This window comes from Pseudopodoces humilis, chromosome 6 (genome assembly GCF_049639895.1).
Source record: "Pseudopodoces humilis isolate 2021_Gansu_Grassland_sample_001 chromosome 6, ASM4963989v1, whole genome shotgun sequence".
NCBI lineage: Eukaryota > Metazoa > Chordata > Aves > Passeriformes > Paridae > Pseudopodoces > Pseudopodoces humilis.
In genome coordinates this window covers 51158162-51164905 of record NC_142205.1, presented here as the reverse complement: position 1 = coordinate 51164905, position 6744 = coordinate 51158162, and positions in this window count along the sequence as shown.

Sequence of the window (6744 nt, the reverse complement as noted above, 5' to 3'; positions counted from 1 at the left end):
GGTGAAGAGCACAAGTTGTCCCCAAGGGTTACAGAGCCAAGTGAGTTCAAAACACTCTCGCCACTGGCTGGCAAACATAGAAGAATGAGATTTCTTATTTAGCTGAACTTTGTGTGATTATTAAAGAACTGCAGTTAGCAGCAGGATGCTCAGAAGGAGAAAAATAACGTATTAAAGTATGCTGCATAGTAAGATTAAAACAAGTATTTGCTGTAGCTTTTCCCTGATGACTGCTAAATTTCTTATATTGAAGGACTTAGCCAGCATATCGTCTTCTAACCACCCATGTTTTTAACTAACACGCTCCAAGTCTCTAAAAATATATAAATATATGTGTGTGTGTGTATATGTATATATATATATATATCCTGAGATTTCTGCCTACTGCTTTGTTGTTGCACTGTGCTAGCAGTCATCTGTTCCCTCATGGCCAAACAAATATGCACTGAACTGTGATAGTCCAGCTAATTTTGATGCAGTGTCAGCATTGATTAGATTTGTTCAGTGTGCTGCCTGCCCGAGCGTGTATAGCTGGGGCTGTGATTTGAGGTGCATTTGGACACAGCATCAGATAATTTTGACGTCATTTATGGCCAAGGGGACAATATGGTGAGTGTCTCAGGGGTCACATTAAGGAACTGTCTGCGCTGGGATGCAAGCCTGTGAGAGATGATAGGGGAAAGATGGACTGAGCCCCCAGCTTAACTGAGTGTTAGCAGCTTCTGGTAGTGGGTTTCTGTTTGCTTGTTTTTCAAAAATTCACAAGTCATGGTAGAATTTGGTTCTTTTAGGTTTCAGACTAGAACTGGATACATTTAAATAGAACATAAAATTTCTGTAGAGGAAAATGTTGTGAAGACCTTGTTAATGTTACCTGTCTGGATTATACAAGTACACTAATACTGGAACAGAAATGTTCTCAGGAAATATGCCTTTGGTACCTTGGTTTAAAATTTTGAGGTCTTCAAATTAAAGTCCATTGCCTCAAGGTTTGATCCCCGTGGCATGGATTCAGGAAAGGAAACCAAGTACTAATTATTTGCCAGGTCTTCCCCACAAAGCAAGACTGGGCTGTGCAGGCATAGAAAAACTTGTCAAACATTGTGTAATCCCTCACATTTGCCAAGCCCTGCCCAAGCCATGCAGAGAGCACTCGAGCTGGAGCACAAGTTTGTTTTTCAGCTGGGCTGATATTTGAGGTTGGATTTTTTTTTTCCTTTTCCTTCCTGCTCTGACAAACAAATGTGTCTTTTATCACTGATTTCAGCAGCGTAGCTGAAGATGTACATAGAAAACAATGTCTCTGTGCTTTCCAGAAAAGGCTATACATTTTAAAGTTCTTTTAGTCAGTCTCCAGAGAGATGAAAATATGCCCTTTGAGAGCTTTGTAACTAGCAGACTGATATTAAAACTTAAATTCTTTTCATTTTCATTGTTTGTTACTGATTGTTATGTTTTCAGAAGCATCATTTTAATATAATATGATTAATTTAGAAGACGTCTGAATTATTAATATCTATTGCTTATACTGACTCATTAAGCTGGATATGTAAAAATCTGAGTATGCCTACTTGAAGTATCTGATGATTCTTGTATTGAGAACTTGATAAGGTTTTGATGGTTCTTCTCTTTGGAGTTTTCTGGGGGGGTTCAAGGGTTTTTTCTGCCATCCCCAGCCATGCCTCATTAGATTGCTTGCAAGAAGTTTAAGCACAGATATTAAGGGCCTGAAAGAAAGCATCTCATCAAAGCAGAGGCTGTGCTAAACATGAGATCTTAAGGATACAAATGAGTCCTGAAATCCAGTGCTGTTTTTCAACTGGCCAGAAGCCCAGAAGCAAATTTCTGGAATGGAATCAACTAAATACGTACTGTATTGTTGGAAAAAAATTCTTGAGGTTTTTCCCAAAAATTTATGACAGTCTGGGTGAACACTTGCCTTGGTGTGGGGCAGATGCCTGACTTTGCTACTTGTCCTGTTATACATAGGCAGTTCCTGTTCTTCTTTGTCACTTTTGGATAGACTGCATGGAAGTCACATGCGTCGAAGTCCATTTGCTAAACCAATTTTCATTTTTATTAAATACATACTGTAAATGTGTGTTTGAGTGCTTCTGGCTTTTGCATGTGAGCTGACTGGAACAAGTGTGGAAGAGAACTGTCACCCAGAGGCTGATAAGGAAAGCAGCTTCTCCACATGTGGATGATCACGGTTTGACTTGACTTTCTGAGGGCCAAATTATCTGACCTTACTGTGTGGTGTTGGAACTGTCAGCCAGAACAAGCAAAGTTGTTGTCTTGATTTTGTTTGGGGCTTTTTTAAAAGCCCAAAGATATTAACAATATTTCCCAAAAATCTTTATTTTAAATACATCATCTTTTATAAAATATTTGACTATATATACTCTATATATACTATATATATATATGTAGTTCTGTTATAGTCTCTACACAGCAACCACCTTCTGTTTGCTGTTTCAAAGAGCTCCTACATACAAGATATTTCATTAAGCCCCAAATTTTGTTGTAATTTCAAGCCAGGTGGTGTTTCATACTGAAATTACCTGGATTATATGGACTATCAGTGAAATTAAAAGGAACTTGGCAAGTACTATCTGTTAGCTGGCACACTCAGATTTCTCCCATCTCAGCTAACATACCTAAGTATTGTTTAGTATTTTTCTTAAAAATTTTCAGGTGTACTGGTATAGACAAGATTTTGAACAGCAAATCAAACTTCTACGTTGTGAATCCACAGAGCAGTTCAACACAGGGAGGCTGCTATGTTGTTAATTTATTTCCTTGTTAGTGCACATAAATCCCCCATGTAAGCAAGCCCTTCCTTAAGCTCATTTCAGTATAAATCATTTCCACAAGATGAGCTTGCACCCACGAGCAAAATCAGAGGGTAAATAAAGCTTTGGGTAATCTTTTATCTACCTAATGCAAATCATACAACCATTTCAGTCCAGTATTTTCTACCCCTACCCACTGAAGGGGACCTGCCCTTGCCCTCCTTTTTTAACAACAATTTTTTTTCTTCTGCATGGATTAATTATTTTGTCTTTTTATTAATCTTAGTGTCTGAAAAGCAGAAATAGATAACTCTGATTATTCAGCCATCATTTTGTCACAGAAATTGAAGTACAAAAGCTTTCCTAGAATGACTTCCTTCATCTGTTTGATGGTTTCCATCTTTATTTTGGGAGAAATATGAGAGAAAGTTTATTTTTATATCTGGTGCCTGCTTCCTTTGCCAGATAGTTGAGGGACAACTGTTAATTGTTTACCCTCCATTTGGCTGCAGATCTGTTGACTACCCTGCCCAGGAAAGCCCTCCAAGCAGCCATGTAGGTGACAATGTTTTGGTGTTGTAGTCATTTCATATATAAGGGCAAGGCCACATCATAATTTATGTGAGTTGTCAGGTCCTCCAACAGCTCAGAGTCAAAATGCAAATGATTGTAGCATTAATTCAGAAGGAGTCAAACAGAGCAAGCACAGGGTCATGATGTACACCAGAAGCTGGCCCTGATGCAATTACTGGCATCTTCATGGGCTGCTTGTTTACATTTGGATTTTTGACCTAAACAATCCGGTCATTCTGGATGGTGGCTTTTGAATGTTCACTCAGGAAGAGGATGTGTCTTCAGCAGAGTGCTCAGGATTCTTTCCCAGGACCAAAATATGGAGAGAGGCAAAGCGAGTCTGGGGGAAACAATGGTCCGGTGAACTCATTTCAAATGAGCACTTGAAAACTTGGTTCATCCATTAAATATTCCATATATTCATTGAATAAAATGTAGTGCCTTCCTTCATTATCATTATGTTAAATCACACCCATAAAGAGAAGGAGCAAGACTGAGGCTTATACAGAGCAGGCTTTTCACTCTACATGACACGGCTGTGATGATACTGAGCACCCATAAATACAGCTGAGATCCAGGCATGTTGAATCCAGGTCCGCTGTACATCACCATGGCAGTGTGAAGCAGCTGAAGGGGAACTTCTCCCAGCATGCCTTTTAATTTTTTTAACTTTTTTCAGTTGCATTCTCAAGAGGTCTAAGTTTGCAGTTAATAAAACAAAGGTGATCAGGCTAAAGTATAAAGTCAAAGTATTGCAAAGTATATCTCAGTGACTCGAGGTGGATACAAAAATCTCTGCTTTACTAAGTCTAAAAGGCAGGATCTTCCCCACAGTACAAACTAATCTTTTGCTGATTCATAGCAGCTGTCATTGACCATTTGATACATAATTTTGGTGCTAAGAGAGGCTAATATAGACATAACACAGTATGACTCATCAGTGTCTATAGTGAATGCAACCTGCTGTACATAGCTGCTGGCCTGCTTACCAAGTTATCTGGAAAGATTTGTAATAGTTATTTGAGCTTTCTTGAGTAAAAACACTCATAGTAACCTAGAATATTCTCCTATAATTTAATTTTATTCTTACTAGTTGTGGGAAGCTAAAAGTAGAAAAAGGAAATGCATAGGGAAGTAACAGCTTTTGAGAAGATCTGCAAAAATGAGCTTCTCCTTAAAGCTCATCACTAAGCTTGTAATTATTTTTTTCGTATTTCCAGCCCTCATCTTTATACAGTAAAATATTTGCATTAGCAAGTATTTAGCTTGTTAATTAAAACTGCTAAAAGGCCATCTTATCAGAGTTGACACTAGGAAAAGAGAAAAATCCTAAATTTAATGAATATTCTAAAACCTTGATGATAGTGCTACTTGTCTCCAGGTGGGTATTATGCTGTATGGAGGACAGGTCTGTATTAGAAAAGCAGCATTTGTCCACCAAAGTAGATTTTAAATTCTCAGCCTTAAGAATACTTGAATATTTTAATTTAAAAGTTTCCTATAGTGAAAACATGCCAAACTGGGGAAATACATTATGTGAGAAAAATGAGGTGTATATTCTCCTTGATTAGCCTACAGCTATTTGTACTGGTTTAGCCTGTTTTATTTAGAAATCTTCCACCTGTTTAATGAAATTATTTTTTATCCAAGTTGAGGTTTTCTGTTGAAATATATCCACACACACACACAGATTTGGACATTTTTCTTCTCAGATTCAAATGACAGTGTTATAAATGGCTTTTGGTCTTTGTCAGCTTGCCACATTTAATACAGCTTGGATGCCTCCCACATCCTGCTCCCTCAGCATAACACCAGCAGAGGGAATGAGTAGCTGTCTTTCCATTTAGATCTGAAAGTTATCTAACTGCTATTAACATTGCAGCAGAAGTGGCTGTGGTATTTCATGGACTCCCCTGGAGGCAAGATCCAAAGTCTGTGTAATCTAAACATGCCTCACTTTAGCTTCTCACTGAGATTGAAGGCTCTGAGTAATCCCTGGTATTTATTGCCTTCCAGATTCCACTCTGTAAGCATCAATAGTTTATATTTCATCCAGTATTGCCAGCAAACTGTAAGCTGAGTTTACAAATGTGTCATTTGAGATATTTTTCAGCTTTTGACACAGCTCACCACCCACAAATGAGTAAACGAGGCCAAAATGTCCAAGTCAGCTTCTCTTCAGCAGAGAGATAAGGTGAGACACCTTTGGGTGTGAAATTTATCCATTTTTCAAATTAATTTCTGCAACTGTGAATTCCCATATGTTGAAGTAAAGCATAAATCATGACAGGCATATACTTGCCCTGAATTACATTTATATAATAGCCCTCTATATAATAAACCTCTAGGCAGAGGCAAATCCTTGGCATGCCTAACAGATAAGCTGGAAAGGAAGTAAAAATGAACCCTTTTCCTTTCTCCCCAGTTTAGCTTCTTTGGTATGCATTGCCAGAATTGTGGCAGGGTTATAATTCAGTGCACACACGCTGCTGAGATTATTGGGTTTGAGAGAGGAGGAGAGGCATTACAATGCTTAACTTGCAGGCCCAGGCGGCCCTGCTCTGAGAGCATGGTGCTGGCTCTGCCTGGTGCCACTAAAAACCATGACAGCTTTCTTTGCTGGGCCACCTCACCATTCTCTGCCTGCTCCTACATGACCTCTCACGCCTTTCTCAAGGGTAAATGCTGTACACAGTGACATTTTTTATTGCTGCCTAAGCACAATAATATAACAGTCACAGCCCCCTGGTGCAACCAGTGCCAGCTGATGCTCTCTTCCATTGCTTCCTGCTTTTACAGTGATGTGATCTCTGTATGGTGAAGTGCCATGTTGGCAGTAGCCATCCTGTCAAGGGTAGAGTCTGTCAGATGACTGAGAAGGCTCAAAAGCATTTTCCTGCTTTTGGCTCAAAAGCCATAGCTTTTGTAGTTCTTACTACATCACTTCAGTCCAGGGAGCTTTGCTGTCAGCATTTCCACCACTGTTGTGCGGATGCTCAGGGTGTGCAGCACTCTTCACCGTGCCCTCCCCATTGCCCAGTGCAGCCTCCCCAGGGCATGTCCCAGGAGGGTCACAGACGTGGGGGGATAATGGGATAATGCCCACAGCTAGGGCTGCTGTGCAGGGAGGGAGCTGTACTCTGTGCACCTCATAGATGAGTGAGGAACTTAAGGCAGAAAGGAGAAGCAGCAGTATGGGAGATCAGAAGGTAGCAATGGGAAAGAAAGGGTGTACCCATCATTTAAAAAATGGCTGCTTGAATACTATCTGTGGTTATCATCACATAGTTATCATATTAACCTGTTCTATCACCCAGCTCCTCTCTCACAGGCCAAAATCAGCCTTATCACACACTCCACGCATTGCTGAGCTGTG